Here is a 24557-nt window from a genome sequence, read left to right on the forward strand (position 1 = left end):
TGGTGTTGGACAGCGTTGGGGGGGCAGGGTGAGGTGGACAGGATTGGGGGTGGACGGGGCGTGTTCGATGGGGTTGCGGGGCATGGGGCGGGCAGTGTTGGAGGGTTTGGGGGGTGGGCGGGGGCTCGCACGTGCGGTGATGCTGCCTGATCTCCTCAACAGGGAGCAGACTTTACAGAAAACTTCGATCCCCAGAGGAAAAGCATTGAATCGATTTACCAAATAATCAATTATCCAAACGAAATAATGCCCACTCATCTCGTTCGAATAATCGTGTCTCCTCTGTTTAGATTCTAAAGTTACGGTGAAATTTTTCTTGATTTTAATTCTGCGGACAGGTCTACAAAGGGTCAGAAAGTCATTTTTCCAACAGGAACCTCAAAATGGTCTTTACAGGAAAGAAAGCTTGCAACATAAGCTAAACTATCGTGGGTGTTTATGACACACTGAGAAACAAATGGCTCGGGCCAACAATGAGGTTTCAGTTAAGAAGTTAAAGATTCATATCAGCAAAACAGTAGTTAAGTCTGTAGCAGTCACTAACCTAACAGAGCTCGCAAAACAAAAAGTTGAATTGTTTTAGAAGTTTAAGTAGATGGAGTTTTGTTCTAAGTTCAGTTAAGAGAAGTCAATGAATTAGCTGATGAATATTGCGTGCAATTCTGGTCTCCTTCCTAGCAGAAAGATGTTGTGAAACTTGAAAGGGTTCAGAAAAGATTACAAGGATGTTGCCAGGGTTGGTGGATTTGAGCTACAGGGAGAGGCTGGGGCTGTTTTCCCTGGAGCGTCGGAGGCTGAGGGATGACCTCATATAGGTTTACAAAATTATGAGGGGCATAGATAGGGTAAATAGACAAAGTCTTTTCCCTGGGGTCGGGGAGTCTAGAACTAGAGGGCATAGGTTTAGGGTGAGTGGGGAAAGATATAAAAGAAACAAAAGGGGCAACGTTTTCCACTCAGAGGGTGGTCCGGGTATGGAATGAGCTGCCAGAGGAAGTGGTGGAGGCTGGTACAATTACAATATTTAAGAGGCATTTGAATGGGTATATGAACAGGAAGGGTTTGGAGGGATATGGGCCGGGTTGGGATATCTCATCGGCATGGATGGGTTGGACCGAAGGGGCTGTTTCCATGCTGTACATTTCTATGACTCTATTGGAAATACTTGCAACCTTGTCAGTTAAGTACAAAATTAATAAGTTAAGATAGAACTGATACTTCTTTAAGAATGAGTGACTGTAAAGGATATTGCTAGGAAAAAGGGTTGAACCACTCTTTTCAAGAACAGCTTCTTCCCTGTTGTAATTCGACTTCTGAATGACCTCTCAAATTTCAAATTTAATGTTTTTTTTTTGGATTAGATTACTTACAGTGTAGGCACAGGCCCTTCAGCCCAACAAGTCCACACCGACCCTCCGAAGAGCAACCCACCCAGACTCGTTCCTCTACATTTACCCCTTCACCTAACACTACGGGCAATCTAGCATGGCCAATTCACCTAACCTGTACATCTTTGGACTGTGGGAAAAACCAGAGCACCCGGAGGAAACCCACACAGATACTGGGAGAATGTGCAAACTTCACATAGACCAAGGCGGGAATTGAACTCAGGTCTCTGGTGCTGTGAGGCAGCAGTGCTAACCACTTTTTGTGCACCTTCTCTGCTGCTGTAACATTGTATTTCTTGCTCTGTTCTATTATCCGTATGCACATTGTATGGTATAATCTGCTGTACTGCACACAGAGCAAAGCTTTTCAATGTACCTTGGTAATAAATCAAAATATTTGTGCTTAAGAGCTAAAATTGTCAAATTTGTACATTTTCACCCCTTTTGGAGTAATAAACTTTTCTGTCTTTTGTTAGAAGAACATTGGCAGCCTCATATGAATATGTCCAGTAACTGACCAATAATAATTAAATAGCAAGAATAAAAACTTATGGTCTATCAAGCCAGATTTCACTTTTCATCAATTGTGATTTTAACACTGAAAAGTAAAAATTGGAACACAATGAATAAAGCATTATGAAGTGCTTTTTGAAAATAACAGATCAAAATTAGAAATACCTGGTCAATGAGTCCTCTCAAACTGGACAACAATTGGAGACTTCCAGTTCACTTGTTTTAGATGTGAGGATGGGGGAACTGGCAATGATTATTGATCATGATTCAGAGACTGCTACCATGAAAGACATGGAAATCAAATCTAGCCACAGAGCATGGCCTCACCACAGTGGCCATTAACAACATGCCAACATTTTAATGTCTTGGCTCACATGTGAAAAATCACCTTTTAGATGAGGCACATTGACTTGTACTTCAGTAACATTAAACCAGAGGACAGCTGCCCCAACATTTGAAACTGATGTCATGCTGAGATTTGCAGAGCTAGGCCTAAGGGTTGGCCCACAGTCAGACATAGACAGCTCTTGCCAAATGTTGCATCACCAGAGTACAGTTTGACAGCATTTATTTTCTTGCATATTCCTTGATAGCTGGAACTTTATTCACAAACCAACTGGCCTGTGTGAAATGTGCCCTGCTTAGTGTTTCCACCATTTTCTCTTTTTATCGCAGATTCCCAACAACTGCAGGACTTTGCTATTGCTTCTACAGTGCCATTATTTAGTGAGAATTTACTGCGCACCATCAAGATCACCTTGTAACCTGTTCTTTTTTCCAAAGTAACAAGGCGCATGACCCTTAATGTTGCTCTCTTTAAAGCAGCAAACTTCACTGCCAGACCTGAGTACTTCCGGCTTTTTCCATTTTTATCTCTGATATCCAACAGCTGCAACATTTTAGTTTCTGTGAACATCAATCCCCTCCTGTGACAGTGTGCACATTTTTAAGAATGGTTTCCTTGACAAGTTATCAAATAATTTGATTTTCACATTACTGGCATTTTTCAACTTTCACCACAATGTCATTTGGCAAACAAACTGCAAAGTGCAAATGATATAAACTGCCAACCTGGTTTGGGGTTTCAGTTATTCAAATTTATGTTTTAGAGCTTATTTCCTACTAGCTTTGGCAGGTCTATAAAGATAACTTTACAAAGGGGCCACTTAGCAATGAGGTAAAAGTTTTAACAAAAACATTCAAATGTAAAATCGCCTGACATTTGCAGGAATACAACTTTGATAGCTTCAGGGGATAGCTTCAATCGAAACAAAACCCAGCCTGTTAATGTTAATTTCTGCAAGTCACCAGCAGATGGCCCCAGCTGACCATTAGTCAGTCAGATTTATAAATGGGTTAGTGCAGGGTTGTTGCCTACCCAATGGAGATTAAATAGTGTCATGGACATTAGAGTGTCAATCAGCATGAAAATAGACCCTTCAGTCCAACTCATCCACAACAACCAGACATCCCAATCTGATCTAGTTCCATTTTACAGCATTTGGCCAATATCCCTCTCAAGCCTTTCTATTCACATACCCATCCAAATGCCTTTTGAATATTGTAATTGTACCAGCCTCCATCACTTCCTTCCATACATGCACCACTCTCAGCATGAAAATGTTGCCCCTCAGGTCCTTTTCAAATCTTTCCCCCTCACCTTAGCCATGCCCTCTGGTTTTGGACTCCTACACCCTAGGTTAAAGACCTTGGCTATTCACCCTATCCATGCCCCACATGATTTTATAAACCTCTATAACTTCACCCCTCAGCCTCCAATTAGAAACATGGTCAGATGTGTTCTTCCATCAAATTCTCCTACCATCCCCCACTTGAATCACTCTACAGTCCCCTTAAGATGCTAACTCACATTGGGATAGGAACACATTTGGAGTGTTCACTCGCTCCAAATGAAATACTAACAGTGAAACAACTACAATGAGCCAAATGGTATCCTTTGTATCCAGCAAAGGGAGCAATTTTTATTTCTTCTCCAGACAAGACAGTGAAGCCAACATTAACAGATGTGGACTCCAGCCAAATACAAGTTGTCAATTTTTATGGTTAAGAATTGTTCAAACTGTTCAACACACAACTACTCATTATTGTCTTAAAAACCTCAATACAGACAAAAAAAAGGGTGAAAAGCCTTTCCGAGGATGACACATGAATAAGATGGTGTTATTCATAAAATTTCTACAAAATAAAACTGTTTTACTACATGTGAAGTCACAGAAAAGGTATGATGGTTACTAAATACTGTAAACGATAACTGGTTTACTTTCCATTCAAAATCTCTGAAAATGGATCTTTACTGCATTGTACAAGGTGCCCTCGTGAGTCAGGAGTCCCCAGGGAAAGCTACTGCTTCATACAGATTCAGTGATCCATGTGCTCTCACTAGGGCGATAGCGAAGAAGAATGGAAGAGACACAAGCAGAAGCTTAGGATTGCAGGCATTTGATTGGAGACACAAAGCAAGAGAGAGAGAGGAGAGGAGCATTGATAACCTCAAGACTGCCTCTAACATAGCACAGGACAAGAAATGGACTGCCCCCACATCCCTTCCACCACTGTCTCCTCTCCTGCCAGACTTGAATATTTCCAACTTTTTGTAGTTTTACCCATTGAATAGAGTTAATATTAACGTTTGAAATAGCTAAATTTCCAGTCTCTTACTTGGTTGCATCCAGTGAATGTTCCCTGACCACACCACCAGCCTCCTCCATCAACTCCCCATTCTGTTCCAACATTGCATCTCAGCTGTACTCTCATAGAACCACCCATTAACCCACCATATTCCTATTCCTCACAAGCTTCTGTATCATCCATGGAGGCAATTGAGAAATTTGATGCTGTGACCACTGAAGCTTTAGGTGGTGTGTTTTGCCCTGGTTTCTTTTATAGAGACTGAAGTGTTGAGCAGACTACGAGAAGATAACTGACTTGTGAGGCCTTGGGTGTTGTTTTTATAAAGTTGGAACAATAGAAGCACCCATGAGAAGGGTGTGGTCAAGCAGGAGATTTTAAGGTTTAGCTTTCAGCTGTTAGTTGGGGGTCTTAATCTCCCAAGGTGGAAAACTAGGCTTTAATACAATGTACTGACTAATTCCATTCAAATGGTTTCAAAATAACGTCAATTGAGCAACCCAATATTCCTCCTCTCCTGAAGGTACCAACTGTGCTTGGTCTGCCAATATTTCCCAGTATCTTGTCCAAGTTTCATTCTTTACGACTAAGTCTAGACTATCAACCAATTTGTTAGCTGAAAGAAACATTATAGAGGGACCCAATTCTGTTCTCATCTGACACCTCGATATATTGTGTCAGATTGAGTTACTGGCTAGAGATCAGAATCAGAATTCTTTATTGGTTCTCCCTCCCTTGTACAGGATCAGTAAAACCAAGTTTATTATTATTTCTTGAGGTCAATGAATTCACCATAAGCCAGTGATCAATCCTGTTACGTTTTTGGTTTTAGTGTTTGCTTTTCCACACTAGGCCAAGCATATACTCTGCCAATAGCTACTGGTTGAGGCAATGTAGTAAAATGTGCAATAAATCAAATATTTAAACTGGCAGAAGAGTTTGTCATTTGAAACATTTAAAAATCCAAAAGGCTTACCCCCTTTCTGCAACAGATAGATTGGTACAATGTATAGTGTGATGTGTTGGATGTAGTAGACCTCCATCTCGAAGGGGAGCTGGGAAGATAACATACAAAATACTTGTGAAATAAACATGTATTCTTTATCTCCCCCATTCACTTATACCCTTTATCAGTTGTTATCAATTGATCAGATTACTAAGAGCTTCGCAAACAATTTGCTTTTGCCATGTCACATATCTGATGGAAGTGGTTCTGGTTAAAAAAAGTGTTTCGTAAGTCTGGCTATTTTCAAACATCCAACAGAGACAAGTCTTCAAGTTTTGATAATTGCAGTGTTAACCCGATGGTAGATCAGATACATTAGTCTTATAAAGGGAATCATTCCGTACATGGTGAGCTTTCTGTCATCATGGGCATTGAGGGGAAATATTTAAGGAAATGCTCATCATTAATGAACCCACAGCAGTAGCACAACGAATGTATGAAAAATTCTAGGGGTTAAGCACCTTAATTTTATTCTGTGATGTTACGTGGTAGAAAATGTAAAATGACAGATAGAATTCAACTTGAACTACGATAAGAAATGAGCTCCAATGTACATCAATATTACAGATTCTTCTAAAGCTTGAAAGGAACCATTGTTACAGAGAGGAATCGGTGTCATACAGTTCCAAGGTAAAACAACGACAGCTTAAAATCCAAATCCTTATACTAAAATTCAACAGGGTTACTGCAGGAATCTAGGTGTGTAACAGAACTACATTGAGATATCAGTCTCTCATTTAATTCACCTTCCTTTCCAGGTCTATTGTCATCTTTCTTTCTGAAGTCCAACTAACATTGAAATTTCCCTCCTGTTGCAGTAATGAAAACAGGATTACTTTAGAATCCATTTTAACTGACAATTACCTTTATTACATGGAAATGGTGATGGTGCAGGTGGGGGGCATCATGACACGGCTCTCATGGTTTAGGCAGTTCTGTTATTCAGGGACTTATCATGAAGCTCCTCTGCTCTGCCAGTTCCTTCGCCTTTTCTTTTCTTCTTCTATTTTCTGCAGTGTTTGTTTTAAAACCCAGAGGGAGTGGAGGAAGTGAGTCCCGGACCAGAGGCTGGCGCAGAGAGGAGAGTCCCAGACCAGAGGCCAGCGAGGGGAGGACAGTCTTGGGTTGAGTCCCGGACTGGAGGCTGGCACAGGGGAGGAGAGGCCACATGGACTGGAAATGAGGCCTCAGGTCTTGGAAGGCCGACGTGGTCTGGAGACTTGGCCTGGTGCGGTCCAGAGGCACAGTGCTGGCACGGACTTGGTGAAATGGAGTGTAATTTGAGTAATCTCTAAAAACATTGAATTCTTATGCTGGACTTTATTTATTATTCTTCCATTTCTGTACCTAGGTGTTCTGTACCCAAAATGGCACCATTAGCAACAACATTGCAAACTTTTCACTGCACTCATTCGAATGCAAATGTCAATAAAGCTACTTCTAACTTAATAGAGACTTCCTATTACAGCTGCAAATATTGGGATAGTTCTGTTTCCGAAACAGACATGCATTAAAAAAGGAAGAGAAGCATCAAGAATTTCCCATCCAGGCAACAAGAGAAGTCTATCTAATGCTCAGGAGCATGCGCTGACAGGAGAGTTAGTAAATTGCGCGCCACAGCAGTCATTCTGGAGTCTGATTTAAACAGCATCTACCCCCAAAATATGGGCTTCACCTTTCAAAATCAGTCATTGTCTCATTGAGGGGCTGAATGGGCTACTCCTGCTCCAATGTTCCTCAGATTAGAGGTCATGTAAATCAAATTACATCACCTTATTCTACCTGCAACCGCTCTGCAGCTCTCTCTACACTCATAATTACGTAGAAAACAAGAAATATACACACCACCAACTCTGTTATCATTCTAAATTTTATAACAGCATACTTGTGGGGTTGTAGCTTGCGTAAATGTCCATAAAATTGTCCAGAAAAACACATAGCAGTTCAGTGGCATCTGCAGACATTATCTGAAGCAAGAGCTGAGCAAGTAGCTAGAATTGTGATAAATTAAGATCATCACACAGGAAGTATATTGACAGTGTTAACATGTAATGTCCTCTGAACTAAAGCACTGTAGATCAAATCCTGCAGAGTTCCAATTTATTCAAATAGATGCACTCCGCATGTTTGGTGAGTGAAATTTACATTTGATTCTTCAAAATTTACATGTTAGGCTAAAAACCTCATGCAGACACAGAAATAAGCGAAGTAGTTAAAATAATAATCTTTAAAAAGTTTGATAGTTTGTGTGTTTTTGAGGGGGAACCTGATGTTTTTAGATAGGGGTGATGGTTCATCTACAAATATCATAAAAGTTTAAAAATAGTAAAGGTATTTCCAGAGTTTACAGCCTTCTCTGTGGTTTCTATCGCAGTTGCTGTATGCTCTTTCACAGCTCACCACCACACTCTCAAGGGCAATCAGGGACGGGTAATAAATGTTGACCTGCCAGAGATGCCAACATCCCACCAAAGAATTTTAAAACCACTGCTCCTCTAAACTGTATCCATTAACTGTGGCACAGAAATAGCAGTCTCTCTTTAGTCAGAAGGTCAGGAGATGAAAGTTCCGCTCCAGAGACTGGAGCGAACAACCTGGGACAACATTTTAATACCGTACCTGGAAAAAGCCATACGGTCTGAGGTGCTACCTAATCTGGGTATCAAGAAAAGCACACCCATGACAATTGCACTGCCTTTCATGGAGAAGAACTCTACCAGCTCAATACACAGTGCATGGCCAAAGGAAGCCATTGACATGGACAATTCACGTTGTTGCTGCAGTGCTCATGCCCTAACCCTCTCAACTGAGGTCAGGGGTAGCCCATACACCTTCTCAATGGCAACCCAACAGCAATCTAATATGTTCAGCGTGTTAAACACTTTTAGGCGAGACTCTACCAGCTCCCTCCAAATCCGGGAGAAAGTCCCACCTTAAAAGAGCTGTTTGCCGAACAAATGGCCAGCAACACCACTGCCCTCCACAACCCCAGTCTCCCACCCTGTTCCCAGGCCATTCCCAGCAGCACCAACCAGGAACAATGGCCACTGCTGAGACTGGAGTCTGTCTAATCATGACCAGGAACCCAGTTAAGTCCTGGGTCAGGAATCTCAGCGAGGACAGTGGAAGGCAGGGGTCAAGAGATCGGGGGAGAGCCGAAATTGTTCTCGGACAGGGCTGCTGGGGACCTGATCCCACCACAAACATCCCTGGGATACAGACATCTCTGCAGCTAATGCTGCCAGACCTCCAGTTTAACGAGTGCCTCCCCCAACCACTCGGACCAGTTAAAGGCCCTCAGCATGTCCATAGGGGTATGGGCTGTCTGGCACATCTTCGGTCCCTCATGGGATTAGAAAAAGGTGGGGATGCAGCAGGAAGGTTAACCACTGGTCCTTTTGTTAGAAGAAACAATGTGCTCCCAGAGCTAAAAGTTCGGCCCAGTGACACACCAGGTTAGCAAAGGGCCAAAAACCAGCAGCACAGCACAATGGCTCAGTGGTTTGCACAGCTGCCTCACAGCTCCAGGGATATGTGTGTGTGTGTGTGTGTGTGTGTGTGTGTGTGTGTGTGTATGTATGTATGTATGTATGGGGGGGGGGGGGGGGGAAGAGTGTGTGTGGGAGGTATGTGTGTGGGGGTGAGGGCATGGTTTATTCCGGGTGCTCTGGTTTCCTCCCACACTCCAAAGATGTGCAGGTTAAGTGTATTGGTCATACTAAATTTCCCACAAGTGTCCAGGGATGTGCAGGCTTGGTGGATTAGCCATGGGAAATGCAAGGTTACAGAGATAGAGTAGCAGGGTGGGTCTGGGTTGAGAAGGCTCAATGGCCTGCTTCCACATTGTTTGGGTTCTATGATTCTAACTCTTATCCAAAGCTAATGTTATCAATTTCCAGTCGAAAACAACTGTAGTATTTTACTGCAAATTAAATTTGCTTGAAAGATTATGTGGTCATACTTAGAATATCAAAACAATTATTTCACTTGGCAGCACAGGGAGCATTACAAACAAGAACTGCAATACAGTGGATTCTCGCCACTCATGTTCCTGGTTATGGTTTCAGTTAGTATTGAACACTAATCATCTTTAATTTACATGAACATCAAAAGATGATTAGCAATAGAGAGAGATAAAACAAGGAGACCAATGTTGAACACAAACTGGAGGGGGAGGTGTAATAAGGATTAAAGGAGTGATTAGAAATGTGAACTTTAACCTGTTAAACAATAGCATTAGTTATTTTAATTAGTTATTAGCACTACAAATTTAATATCCAAATTAACACAAGTCCAGCATTGCTCAGAGAAATCCTGATTGTATTTTCTATTATATGACTTAAACTAAAGTCTGTGGTTATATGTTACTACAGTGACAATACTTCACAAAGTATTTCATTGGCCAATAAAAAGGTTTTGAATGTCAAGGATGTGAAGGGTGCTACAGCAATGCAGGTTTATCCATCTTTTCTTTCACCTAGTTTAGGCAGTTGAGGCCTCAATTTATCCAAAAGACAGCACCACTGAGTGTTGTACTCCCTCAATACCGACCTGACATGTCTGTCAAGATTATATAATCAAGTACTGGTGTCAGAATACGTTATTATTACTAACAAAGTAATAAAAACTCCTGTTATATGAAGAATTTATATTGTATATCACCTATTGTAAGTGGTCAAGGTCAGGTTTTCAACCTAGAGTGTTCAGGCACATTCTCAATGATAAAAACTCCCCCATTTGGTCTCTCTGTTAGATATCAGCACTCATTCAACGACAATGAAACCACAGACCAACAACAACAACACCAACATGATTTTCTGAAAATTAGGAGATTGCAAATAGAAAGGGGAAAACAAGGGAATGCATGTCGCATTCTTGTGGAAAAATCTTTTCTTGTTAAAATGAAGAAAGCATTAGTTATAAAATAATGTTTGGAATTCCTACAATGGTTCAACCTCATAAAAAGAAAACAAAAAGGAAAGAGAGACCTGGCATTCAATCGCAGTTTGTACCAGTGTGTTTGCTCAACTTAACAATGAATCTATAACTGGGCACAGCAATCCAGAGGTAGGGATTGCAATATTGGCTACAGTCCTCAATGCTCAATGCTGCCAACTACAGTGCAGACATCAGGCAAGCAAAGGATAAGGCTCAGCTGTAATAGCTGAACAGCTTGTCCACACAAATAGTTCAGACTTAACATTAAGAGCTGCCTCTTGGACTAAGGTACTAGGCGAGTGTCTGGTGCCAGTTAACCACATGCACACAAAAAGGGAGACAGGAGAAAAGTGATACAAATAGAGGAAAAGGGGAAAAACAAGCCTGTAGCAATCCTACGACTGGTAATTCAGACTGTAAACCTTGGCTCTCGTCCACCTTCCGACATTTTAAATAATTTGTGAACTAACACTCTGGTTTTCAAGTACCAGAGAAATAAGCCCCCTGACTGCAGACACACAGCCAAAAACTCCATGCCGAAATAAAACTATATATTTAAACTATTTCTTCACAGGAAACATTGAGTTTTTTTGTGAAGTTTTATTTGCAGCTATTTCCTTCCTTTTCATGGAACATAGTTTTGCGCAAACACGAACAACTGACCTCAAGTTTGAGTGTCATTTTCACTTACAAAAAAAAAGGACAGTAATCATTAGATAGTCCATGCATGAACCATAAGAGACATACTGTCAGATCTTTTTTTCTTGCACTCATCAAGACAAGAAATACCAATGTAAATTTAATCAACAGGGAAGCTAACCATGCTGTACTATGCAGTCGCAATACCAGTGCTGTTCACCATCAACAGGATGTTGACTTCAAGCTGAAGAGATGTCTATCATGCAAATGAATGATAGGTCTCAATGAATACAGTTCACCATAGCACGGATTTTACTTTACTACTCTGCTCAGCAGTTACACATATCTGCTTTAAGATAATACCATTCCCCTCTTGACTCAGAGCAGTGCAGAAGAATACCTGCACTTCATTACTCAGTATTCCTGCACACATTCCTGTTCATTGTGCTTGTTTCGGCTGGATAAGTTTTTAAAATCTGTTCCCAAGGACACTTAGAGTCATCGAGTTGTACAACATGGAAACAGACCCTTCGATCCAACTCGCCCATGCCAACCAGATATCATAAATAAATTTAGTCCAATTTGCCATATCCCTCTCAATCCTTCCTATTCATATACACATCCAGATACCTTTTAAAAGAAGTAATTGTCCCAACTTCCATCACTCCCACTGGCAGATCATTCCATACACGCACCAGCCTCTGCATGGAAAAGTCCCCATTAGGTCCCCTTTGAATCTTACCGCTCTCACCTTAACCCTAAGCCCTCTAGTTTTGGACTCCCCTACCCTTATGATTTTATAAACCTCTGTAAGGTCACCTTCAGCCTCCGACACTCCAGGAAAAACAGCCCCCGCCTATTCAGCCTCTCTCTATAGCTCAAATCCTCCAACATTGGCAACATCCCTAGAAATCTTTTCTGAACGCTTTCAAGTTTAACAACATCCTTCCTATAGGAGGGAGACCAGAATTGCATGCAATACTCCAAAAGTGGCCTAATCAATGTCATGGGCCAGAACATGACCTCTCAGTTCCTATACTCAATGCACTCCCCAACAGACAAGTATACCAAATGCCTTCTTCATCATCCTATCTACCTGCGACATCATTGCAAGGAACTATGAACCTGCACTCCAAGGTCTCATTGTTCAGCAACACTCCCCAGGACTTTACCATTAAGTGTATAAGTCCTGCCCTGATTTGACTTTCCAAAATGCAGCACCTCTCAAACCTCCATCTCCAAGGCAACAGAAGAGCTGTCAGAATATCCTCAACTTTTCATTTCCAGCACTACAGATGGGTTGGATGAAGATCCACATCCTTCAGCCTCCAGATAAGCAATCTTGTATATCAGGCAAGAAATATTAAAAGATAATCTTCTTGCATATTTTCATGTCTTGGTTTGGAGTTTATATTAACTTTACACTCATAATCTGTACTTGTTTGACCTTCTGTGAACATGAGTTTCCAATAGTGAAGCTTTACTTAACATGGTGATTTTCAGGAATATACATCCATGTTAATCAAGGACCATCTTTGTATGAATTTCAGCACCAGCCTATGCAATACCATGTATGCAGACTGTACATCCTTTGGCTGATGGATCATATCCAACATATTTCTTTGACTGCTTACAAAGGACTGGTACTAGACATGCACAACTAACCAGGCAATGCTTGCACAACTTAACAGTGTAGATGTAACTCTGAGATTGGATAGTATTTGCTAAATAATTCTGAGTGTGCTAAGAACTATAATTATAACTAATGTAAAGTCATCAGTGTGACACTTGCAGCTTTATCAATCTAGGCCCTGCTCTTTGCAGATAAAATGAACATGCACATACACAGCAACCGTTTCAGCTTAACAAGGTTGCAAGCTGTTCTCTGGCTCATTCCTCAGGGCAAGGCCTTGACCAGTCAGAATCAACCTGTCATCTGGACAAAGCATAGCAGTTAACTGTCAGTCATCATCTAATTGGCACATGCTCCACAATGATGCCTCTACCAGTCAGGATCCATTTGCTAACCAACCAATCAGCACACTCCTCGTACAGTACAAAATGTTTTCCTTTACGTTGGTATTCTTGTGAATGTTCTGATGGAAGATGAAATGCCTCAACAAAATGTATGTTTTCCCCCCTGAGCAATACATATGAATATTGGATCAACAGGGGATAATGCTTTACACAAAACTATATTAAATATTATACTGGTGGGAAGGAGGATAGTTATTAAATAGAAATTTTGTCTTTGCTTTCTGATCACGCTGGTTATAGGAGTAATAGAGCTGCCAAAAGTTTAGAAAATTGGGTTGAAATTCAATACATCTGATCAATGTCAATGTTGTTCCAATTCTCCAATCAACCATATTTTAAAGCATACAGGAGGCACTCACCCTGGGAAACTGATAGATGTATTGGATTTTTCAACACACAGTCTAGTTGTAAACATGGTTTTGGTGACCAAGTTGTACAAACTGGACTTCCTGGGTACTTGTGCACCAGCCTGCAAGTGAAAATGAGCTTTGAAGGACAGATAGAGAGAATCAATTTTAGTCAGCCATTCATGGGACCTTCTTTCTTGACCTGAATCCCATTTCCAGAAACTTTTGACAATTGTCATAGTGCCACTAGCTTCAATCCCAAGGCATCCCACAGAACAGTAGCCTGAGAGATTCCAGCATGGCTGACACGTGCTCTGAAAATAAGCATCATCATGGAGAAAGGGAGAAGCTCACTATTGTAAGGGAACCAGGAAGAGCAGTTCAGGCAAGAAGGGACAGAGCGGAAGTTAAATTTATTCCGTATTTCCACCATTATAATTCACTAGTATGCCTCTTGTGTGAATTATGCCGAGACTTTTCCATTCCCACTGCTTGTAGATTTCTTGTATTGTATGCCACTTTCAATACAATCAATTCAGATATTAAAGTCTTCTCAGAAACACTGCCGAGGACAGCCTCTGAACAAGGTCATTCCTCTAATTTCCAAACATTGTTTGGAGTGCCTGTTTCTGGAAGATGAAAAGTCGCAACAGACTGTGCACCATGTGATCACTTCGCCCTATTTCGAGGCCACCTCCAGGCACCAACTCAACTGTACAAAGTTCACTGCTGCACGTCAGTAAGATCTCTATGAAACCAAAGTAGAACACAAGAGAGGACTGGAGAGTTCAAGCTACTCTGTGGATAACATATTCTTGCACGTTAGCTGGAAGGTGGATAAATGAGAGGCAATTGTCCAGGATCATTAGAATAAACCTTTAGCATGCCCACTCCAACGATATTCCTACCAAGAGAAACTCCCTCCATATATTTAATATGGCAATGGTGTCCCAAAAGATACTGAACATGCAAGAAATGGCTGCTTCCATGTAAGCTACATTTTTTCTTGAAACAGTCCAGAAATCCTGCTCAGAACTGATGCCAAGAAAGCATGCATTTGGAAGATCAAAGGAAACCCAGGAATGTAATAATCAAGTTTGAACATCCTCTCATTTATTCCCAAATCAAGGCTTAAACATAAAGAAAAATCTGCCCAGAGCCTAGTTTTCAGAGATAAAGCAATCTTGTGGGGGCTTCTTTGAGGTGTGCAATGTTGGCAGTAGATCTGAAGAGGAGAGAATAGTAACAAGAAAACAATATCAGCTAAGAGTGTCTCCTCCTCCTGCTCTAGCATTAATACCTGTGGCATTCCCAACAATTTGTGTTTTGCCCCTCAATCATTCTCAATTCCTCAAAATCTTTGCCACATCCTCAAAAAACTCAGTTAAATTTGTGAGACAAGATCTCCCCTACACAAAACCATGCTGACTATCCCAAATTAATCACTTCTTTTCCAAATGCAAGTAAATCCTAATCCTCAGAATCTTCTCCAGTAATTTCCCTGCCATTGATGAAAGGATCCCTGGCTTAAAATTTCCTGGATTATCCCCGTTGTCCATCTTATACAAAGGAACGTTGGCTATTCTTCAGTTTTCTGGGATCTTGCCTGTGGCTAAAGAGGAAACAAAGATCCCTGTCATAGCTCCTCCCTTGCCTCCTTCAAATTTCTGCAATAGATCCCATCAGGCCCTCGGGACTTACCTACTTTAATGTTTTCAAGATACCCAAAAACTACAGTCATTTAAATACTATGAACGTTCTATTGTCTCATTCCATGGCAATCATTCAGTTATTTCCCTCAAAGTAACAGTCAAGCCAGCAGTCTAACTAGAGGAAGGGATGAATGACATCAAATTAGACAATAGACAATAGGTGCAGGAGTAGGCCATTCTGCCCTTCGAGCTTGCACCACCATTCAGATTCTGTTCTGATGCAGAATCAAAATGCATCCATTTAGAGATGTACAGCTTGGAAACAGACCCTTCGGTCCGACTCGTCCATGCTGACCAAATATCCCAAACCAATCTAGTCCCACCTGCCAGCACCTGGCCCATATCCCTCCAAACCCTTCCTCGTCATATACCCATCCAGATACCTTTTAAATGTTGCAATTGTACTAGCCTCCACCACTTCCTCTGGCAGCTCATTCCATACACGTACCACCCTCTGTGTGAAAAAGTTGCCCTTTAGGTGTCTTTAATATCTTTCCCCTCTCACCCTAAACCTATGCCCTCTAGTTCTGGACTCCCCCACCCTAGAGAAAAGACTTTGTCTATTTATCCTATCCATGCCCCTCATGATTTTTTAAGCCTCTATAAGGTCACCCCTCAGCCTCCAACGCTCCAAGGAAAACAGCCCTAGCCTATTCAACCTCTCCCTTTATAGCTCAAATCCTCCAACCCTGGCAACATCCACATTTTCAACAGGATATATTATCACAACTAGTCCATTCTGCAGCCAATCAGAAATTGCTGGGGAAACTCAGCAGGTCTGGCAGCATCTGTGGAGAGAAAGTAGAGTTGCCATTGATTCCAGGGACCCTTCACTGGAACTATTCAGAACTTTGTTTCAGAATTCCAGTATCTGCAGTTTTTAAGTCTTTTCTGCACTTTCAGCTTGTTTGCCAAACAGTGGTTCTGAGCAAAAAACTAATATGATATATCTCATATTATCCCACCACAGAGACTAAACTTAGCATAATCGACTAACTGCCCCTGAAGATGTTCTCTCCCATACGAACCAACATTAGGCAACTGTGAGAAAATAATTTATACAGCAACACACAGGTCACAATGACCTGAACATGGATACCAGCGTCAAGTGGCTAACTCCAATAAGATGAGAACTGAACAAAGTCACATTTAGATTAGATTACTTACACTGTGGAAACAGGCCCTTCGGCCCAACAAGTCCACACTGACCCTCCGAAGAGCAACCCACCCAGACCCATTACCTTCCATTTTCCCCTTCACCTAACACTACGGGCAATTTAGCATGGGCAATTTAGCATGGCCAATTCACCTAACCTGCACATTTTTGGATTGAGAGAGGAAACCGGAGCACCCGGAGAAAATCCACGCAAGCACAGGGAGAATGTGCAAACTCCACACAGACCCGGGTCTCTGGCGCTGTGAGGCAGTAGTGCTAACCACTGTGCCACCTTGCTTTATAAATATATTATCCAACAAACATTAAAGATTAAATTACTGACTGCAAATAAGCAGTCTCATTAACATATAAAGGGTTTTCCTTGTTCAAAATATGGACTGTTTGAAGAAACATTACAACATGACTGATTACCCAATTTAAATTCAAGGTTATGTAGATGAATAGTGAAATAGGTCAATTATAAATGACCAGAGGGGTTCAAATATGACCCATGAAAATGTCAGTAAGTTAGTTGGAACAATGTGAAATCAGATGGAATTTTACAGAAGGTAAGAGAAAGAATAAGTTACCAGGTCATTCTGTTGAAGTGGACAGGGTACACACTTCCAAACAGAAGCTGTTAGAACAAATCAATATGAAAAATGACTATTCAGGCCTGTGTCAGTTGGCCCATTCAGTGTAGAGTCAAGAGACACAGGAATCACATGACTTGAGCCATCCATCATCATTCTTTTACTTATAAATACACAAGTATTTAATGTGTCCCATCACCTCATTTGCTTATCATGGAGTGGGAGATATTCTTCCCCAGTAAAGCCATCACAGTAATACTGATGATGATCAGAATGTTGCACAACCGATCCTGCACATCTTCTAAATGATTCCTGAAGTTATTGAGGGAGATTACTAGAATGGCTGCAAGCTCTGTCAGAATCAAACTATTCAGTTCATCAGGTCTGCATTGGCCCTCTGAGCATTTTGACTTGGTGTCAAACTCCTGCCATTACCCTGTAGCTCTCACATCATTTCTATTAAAAGAATCATCTAATCCTCTCTTGAACGCCTCACTTAAAAGCTTTGTCCACCACAATTTTAGGCTTGGTGTTCCAAATTCTGACCACTTGAAGTCTGAAACAGTCTTTTGTAAAGCTTTTTTGATGATCCTTTTATGGGCAGAAACAGTTTCCCCCTATCTACTCTGTTTAGACCCCTCTTGATTTTGAGAACTTCTGTTAGGTCTCCCCTTAGCCTTCTCCTCACCAAAGAAACAAGTTTAAACTTGTCCAATTCATTCTCATAACTGAAATGCCTCAACACCGGAACCAACCACATAAACTTCCTCAGCACGCTGTCAAATGTGTTGGCATCCTTCCTGAAGTGTAATGCCCAGAACTACACAATTCACTAGCTGAGGTCTAACTAACATTCTACATAGTTTCAGAACAATCTCCCTGCTCTTGTCTCTATCTCTCTCTCTCTCTCTCTCTCTCTCTGTGCATTCAAATACACAGTCATGATCTATTCCCATGTTATACATGAACCATACTTTCAAGCCCTCAATATGAATGCTCTGACTGATGAAAGCAAATGCCTTCTTCACCATTCTGTCTATCTCTGACACTACTATGTACCTGTGCTTCCTCAACACTCCCCAGAGACCTACCATTAACTATGTAAGTCCTGCCCTGGTTTGTCTTACCAAAATACCACACCTCACATTTATCCAAATTAAATGCCATCTGCCATTCCTCAGCCCACTGGCCCAGTTGATCAACAGACTATTGTATTCTTAGATTCAGTTCTTCACTGTCGACGATATACCAATTTTGGTGCCATCTACAAACTTATTTTGTGCTGTATGAATCTATATGATAGACATGAAGCTTTGAAAATTCTTGAGTTTTTAGATCCTGAGGGTGTCATCATTTTTGTGTGTATTCAAGAACGAGACCTATGCTGCCAGATTTCTGCATTTGTGATGAATGACTGACAGAATCACTAAGCAAGCATTTCATGTTATATCTATCTAATTTGGTCTTCATCTGTCTCCAGCCAATCTCCACACAATATGGGGTAGTTAGAACAATCATATTATCATCCTCAGCTTCATCTTTCTTTTAACATTGGACGGCATTTTGAAAATGCTTAAAAGGCTTGACAACAATTCAAAAAGGACATAAAGGCCACATCCCATTCTTCTAAACCCAAATGAGTACAAGCACATCTACTCAACATCTCCTCATAGGACATTCCCTCCATACCCTGGATCAACCTTTCTTTATTTCTGCTTCATCCTCCCAATGAATGACATTCTGCAGTTCCCTCAAGCCCAGTGTCACACAATCTTTTCCTTTAGTTCCCAAAGCTGTGAATCTGAACTAACTAACAGGAGTTGCAGTTTTGGAGCACTGGGGTGAGGTAGCCTCCAATTTTCCCACTTGCTAACAAAGGGTATACGCCCCACCTTCCCATTCACACTGCACCAAACAGAGTGACTGACAAACGCAGCCCAGTACGATTACCCCAACCAGCAGAGAAATCGAGGATGTAGGCAATCAAGAAATGATTCCTCTATGGATTTTAATGTGTGGTCTTTGTAAATTATTAATTTAGATTTAACTTTTAAGTATTAACTACTACCTTACTTGAAGCAGCCAATACACGCTCCCCATTGGCCATGCTGAAATAGTCACTTGCTACATGGACGGTGTTGCCAACAGGAAATAAAATGTCATTGTGTTCTGTAATGATGCCAGAGGACACACACAGAAACATGGGGAAAAAACATCCCAAATTTCTCTTCTGCCACTTTTTAAAAAAATATTTTTAGAAAGGTCAGTTAATCCAAGGTATAATGAAAGAAAACCACACAGAGCTTTATACCATTCTTGGCAAGACAATTTCAGTTCTTGGTTCTCAAACAGCATGTGAACTGCAGCATTTCAACAGAAGAATCCTTTCAACGGACAATCAAAAGCCACCATAATGAGTTTTCTAATTCTATTATTTGCCAAGTGCCACAAGCTTTCATTGTGAACATGATGAAATCATTGCCACTGAACAAAGAAACAGATACAACCAGGGACTTCACTTAGCAAATCACTGCTTTCAACTCCATTCAGTTGCAAATGGCCAATCTTGAAAATACTTGTAATTCAAAGAGACTGTTTTTGGTGTTGGTTGCAACTTGTTGAGCTTAATGTTAAGAGAATGGTAACAATATCCAAACAACCAGTTAAATTATTTATCAAGCATAAACATAACTAAAGCACATTCTTACTGCAACATTCCCGGTTAAACAAGACTTATCAAATTAATACACACTTAATAGAGAGATTTGGTATTTATAAAGATTTTGTAAGCTTTGTTCATTTGATCACAGTCGCATCCCTGAATTTAGAAGTAACCTCATGCCCCATCCCCAAGCTATAATAACTTTCAGCCTGTTACTGGTTTGAATTGTTTAAATGAACACTAAATTATGGTATGTATGGAAGAAGAGCAGGGAATTCCTGAAGTCATATCAAAAATTCCCATTTCAATCAAGAATCATGATAAAACATGATTTAGACATGCAATTCATCAAATAGCTTTAACTGGACACTGCTACTGAAGAATAATTCAGTGAGTCAACAGCCTATCACTACCATTACAAGAGTTATCACTATTTAAAGTGATTGGGACACTTCATGATGAATTGCCATATCGAATATAAGCATCACTGCTTAAGCATAAATCTCAATTATAGAGGACTTAGCTTCAACAGGAGTGATAGTGTGATTATCAGAGCACTTACAAGGACTAGGCACTTGATAAACACCACTAGCAAGTAAGAGTTTCATTATAGGCTTAAAAAAAAAACAGGTATGCCAAGGTTCAAGTATACTGGCAGCTTTCACAAATAATGAATGTCAAGTTTAGTTTGGAAGAAAACTAAACACTACACTGGTGTGAATTCATAGTTCAAGAAAGGGAAGTTCCTAACAAAACAAAAAACAAAAAAAACCCCACAAAATTGTAAATTTTAACAAAGGAGGGGGATCAGGACCAAAAGGTTAAGCACATTGTGAAGACAACAGATATAAAATGGAATACTCACCAGCCTGGTATTAACTACAGGAAATAGCAATGCCAATAACGCTCCATTCAACATGTGCATCTGCAGCCTGCCAAGACAGTTCAACAGAATAGTTATTTTCTTTCATCAAGTAACAAAACCTGGTTACAGTAATTATTCAAATAAATCAGAACAGTGTGAATAGGTTTGATACTACTACATTCTGAATTTGCGAAGAACAAAGTTTACTACAGTGATATTTAATCACCTTCAGTACTGAAGTTGCTGTCCAAGCACCATTAGTCTTGGCTTGATGCCTGCAACCCACCTCTTTCATGTAAGAATTCTTTTGCTTCTAAAAAGGGTTTGAATTCATGATCAAAAAGAACATTGTGAATTCAGTAGTTACTCAGATTTGCACAAAACCTCACCAAAATCAAAGGAGTTTAAAAAAGGTCTTGCCATCATCAAGACCTTCTCAGTAATCTTTCTTTATTTTGCAATGGGGTTGGCTGCTGTTTTAAAAAAATTCTGCTATTTATTCCTGCCAATGTACAGAAGGAGATAAAAGAATTAGACCAGATTGTGCCTGTCTTTGGGTGAAAACATGACTTCTCAAGAGCAACCAGGGATGGACAATAACAAGTGCTGGTCAGCCACTGATGCCAACATCCCACAAGTGAATAAAATAAAATAACAAGCATGAGTGATTGTGACCCAATATATCCTGAGAGTGGCAATGAAACTTACTTGCTATCATTCAAGATGTCTGTTTAAAGGGCATTTTGGTGCCTCAAATATGGAAATTAGGGTCAAATGCCTAATAAAAACTCAGATTGAAATTCGGCAATTGGTTGGGGATTGGCCCCAGCCTTTATTAGGTTCCTCCTATAAATCTACACATTTGACCAGATTCTTTTGACAACAGATAAGTGGAGAGCTAGAGCTGCCAATCAAACAGCATTTTCACTAGGGATCAACGGTTTCAACAGATGTCTGGACTCTCCACCAAGACTGCATAAGCAGTCTTTATAGAAAGCCCATGAATCCAGGAGACTAACGAAATACCCAGGCTCCGAAGAAAACATTACTTATTGACATATCTGGCTCTCTTATTTCTGTTGTGAACTACACAATGTGTATTTATACATTTGAGGTTAGGAGGTTTCAAGAGTTTGCAGTTTTTTTCTATTGATATTTTAAAAGGGACCCAGATGATTAACTACTTTCAATAAAATTGTTGAAGGTCACTTCTAAATAGTGGAGATGGATGGATGTATGGATGATTGTTTTTAAAACTTTTTTTTTAATTCCACATCCTGTCACTCGGGTTAATTTGTTTTATGCAGTGTGAAAGTTAAGGAGCATTACAACATCATAGCTTGGCATAAGGAGTATGAGGGTCTCAAAGGGACAGAAGGATGGGTCTAGCTTAGTAACAGAGGGCATAAAAGGGTCATGGGTGTAGATAGATATCCATAGTCTGATATAGAGGGCATGGCTAGGCAATGGGCATGAGGTGATTTACATAAATCATGGCAAATCTGTGGTGTTAAAGGCTAGAATACTTTGCATTATTCACTATAACCATGATGAGGTCCCACAGCACTAAGGTGGACATTTTAAGCAGGCCCCCTCTATATCCAGCAGCTGCTGTGGCTGCCTTAAACTTCCTACCCAAACTGATGCCCTGACTGCAGCATGGAGTCACACTTCCCAGCGTGGACCTAAAGAAACTTGTCTTTGTGGGCACTTTCTACTGAGGCAGATGGGATTTCCCAATCTCTGATACCAACCTCTAGAAATTCAGGCCCTCATGCTGCTGTTATTGAAAAGACATGAAATTGTTGCACGAATATAGTAGGTGCAAACTGAACTCATTGTTGAAAAATAGAGCAATGCAGAGTGACACAATGAACGTGTTCCAGGGCCACGTATACTAATTTTAACCAGGTTGGATCCTTCCAAAAATGTGCACGTTAATTATAAATCCTGAACTTCAAAATACTAAAAATTAATTATTACAGGAGTTGAATGTTTTTTAATTTATTCATTTATGGGTGTTGCTGGCTGGCCAGCCTTTATTACCCATCCCTAGTTGCCATTGAGTGGGAGATAAAAGCTGCATTATATATTGAAATAATTTAGGATTTGTAATTTAAAATAGTCAGATAGATTTCAGTTGGTTGCGAGAGGATAATTTCGTTTCGAAGATAAAGGTCAGAAAATCGTTTAGATTAGTGACCTAAATACAAAATTTCCAAGAAAGGCATGTGACCCCACTGCTTGGCTGGATACCAGTGGCATGAGTGGATGGAATGTTTACAGTGTCAAATTTGCAATAGGAGAGAGGACAGGAGTCTAGCTTTTGACTTCTATTCTAAAAAATCAGGTGGTTAGTTCAGAAAGGAGAACAATCTTCTCTGAGCAGGTGAAAGAATATTTTCAGTTCAGCTTAGAGACACCAATCACCCTGGCTGAGGTCATTTCAAGTTGTGGAGAGATTAGAGATAGGTGTTCAAGTTGTTAGAAGCAGATAATTCAGGTTATCCAAGTTGTGAAAAAGAAATCATGCCAGCAATCTTAGAAAGGAAAAAACACAACCTCCACAGTCTAAAGGAAAGGAACTAGGATTAGATTAGATTACATTACAGTATGGAAACAGGCCCTTCGGCCCAACAAGTCCACACCGACCCGCCGAAGCGCAACCCACCCATACCCCTACATTTACCCCTTACCTAACACTACGGGCAATTTAGCATGGCCAATTCACCTGACCTGCACATCTTTGGACTGTGGGAGGAAACCGGAGCACCCGGAGGAAACCCACGCAGACACGGGGAGAACGTGCAAACTCCACACAGTCAGTCGCCTGAGGCGGGAATTGAACCCGGGTCTCTGGCGCTGTGAGGCAGCAGTGCTAACCACTGTGCCACCCACAAAGGAGTCGTCAATTAATTTTTAAAAATTAAAAAGGTGGAGTTAGGAGTGATATCTCTCTGGAACACAGTATCTGTAAAAGGATAATGTTGAAAACAAGTTGAAACTGTGTTTTTCAGTTTGCGTTAAGCTCAGTCTTATAGAAAAGGTAAAGTTGCCATAGCCCCAAAGGATCATAGGTCTGCTCTGTCATGGATAAAATTTATTTCATAATAATTTTCTATCTCTGAAGAACATTTGCAGCTGTGTGTGTATACTTCAGCGATGACACACTATCAAAAATCAAAACATCAAATCAGGTTTAATGTGTCCAGTATCACCATCAACTGGGATCGTAACAAGATCATTGCTTCAAGCTATAATTGCTGGACATAAAAGTAAAAAACTTTTCTTGAGAAATATTTTCCTCCCTTATTTTTGCCTCTCAATCTAAACTTTCTACTTCTGTACTTGACTTAGCATTAAATACACTCATCCTAATTTACATTTCCTTCTCATTTCTAGAGTTCAGAGTTTCAAAATCCCTCAATTTGATTAAGGAAACATACAGATGCTTGCCCTGTCCACTCAGGTCCCACTTGCCTGGTTTCATTCACAGACAACATTATCAGCTTGCACTTTCGACAACTTGCTATCATTGAAAGTAAACATGCAACAGTAAGATCAAGATAAGATGGTTACATAGCCTGCAGCTGTAAATTACAGCCCAATAGGCCTTTGCACCAACTTCCATGTGCTCTTTGTTTGCTTTCCTTAAGAAATTACTGCATCCCATATATATCAGTATTTCACATCGGCTTGAGTCTTGGATCTGCTCAGCAGCACCAGAGCAGTCGCTGCAAAATTATTGTAAAACACTTTAAATAACCAGCATTAAAAGTGAAACGCCAAGTCAAACACTGCATGGACACTTAAACTTCGTAAGAGTGCATACTCACTGATCCATAGCAATATCCATAATTATTATGTGTTTGCTAAAAGCGTATGAAAATACTCCTAGGCATAATAAGACTGGCTGTGGGAATTGCTTTTTTTATTTCCACACTGGTTTACTATTTAGAGTCACTTTGTTGTCAATACATGAGCAAAGTGTTGCTCATTGAAGGTCACATTTGACTTAATGAGAGTCGACATTAAAATTAATCCTGTTTTCA

General features: G+C 40.5%; 1 long non-coding RNA gene across 1 annotated transcript in view; it reads right to left on the bottom strand.

The window, feature by feature from the left end:
- Nucleotides 1–20589, bottom strand: part of LOC122547990 — a 35414-nt gene extending 14825 nt beyond the window's left edge. Inside the window, exons 1-2 of the long non-coding RNA XR_006311137.1 lie at nt 20506–20589; nt 5527–5605 (exon numbers count right to left, since the gene is read on the bottom strand). This is a non-coding gene — a long non-coding RNA (uncharacterized LOC122547990). The remainder of the gene's footprint in view (nt 1–5526; nt 5606–20505) is intronic.
- Between the last annotated feature and the right edge of the window lie 3968 nt (nt 20590–24557).

This window comes from Chiloscyllium plagiosum, unplaced genomic scaffold, assembly GCF_004010195.1.
Source record: "Chiloscyllium plagiosum isolate BGI_BamShark_2017 unplaced genomic scaffold, ASM401019v2 scaf_1192, whole genome shotgun sequence".
Taxonomy (NCBI): domain Eukaryota; kingdom Metazoa; phylum Chordata; class Chondrichthyes; order Orectolobiformes; family Hemiscylliidae; genus Chiloscyllium; species Chiloscyllium plagiosum.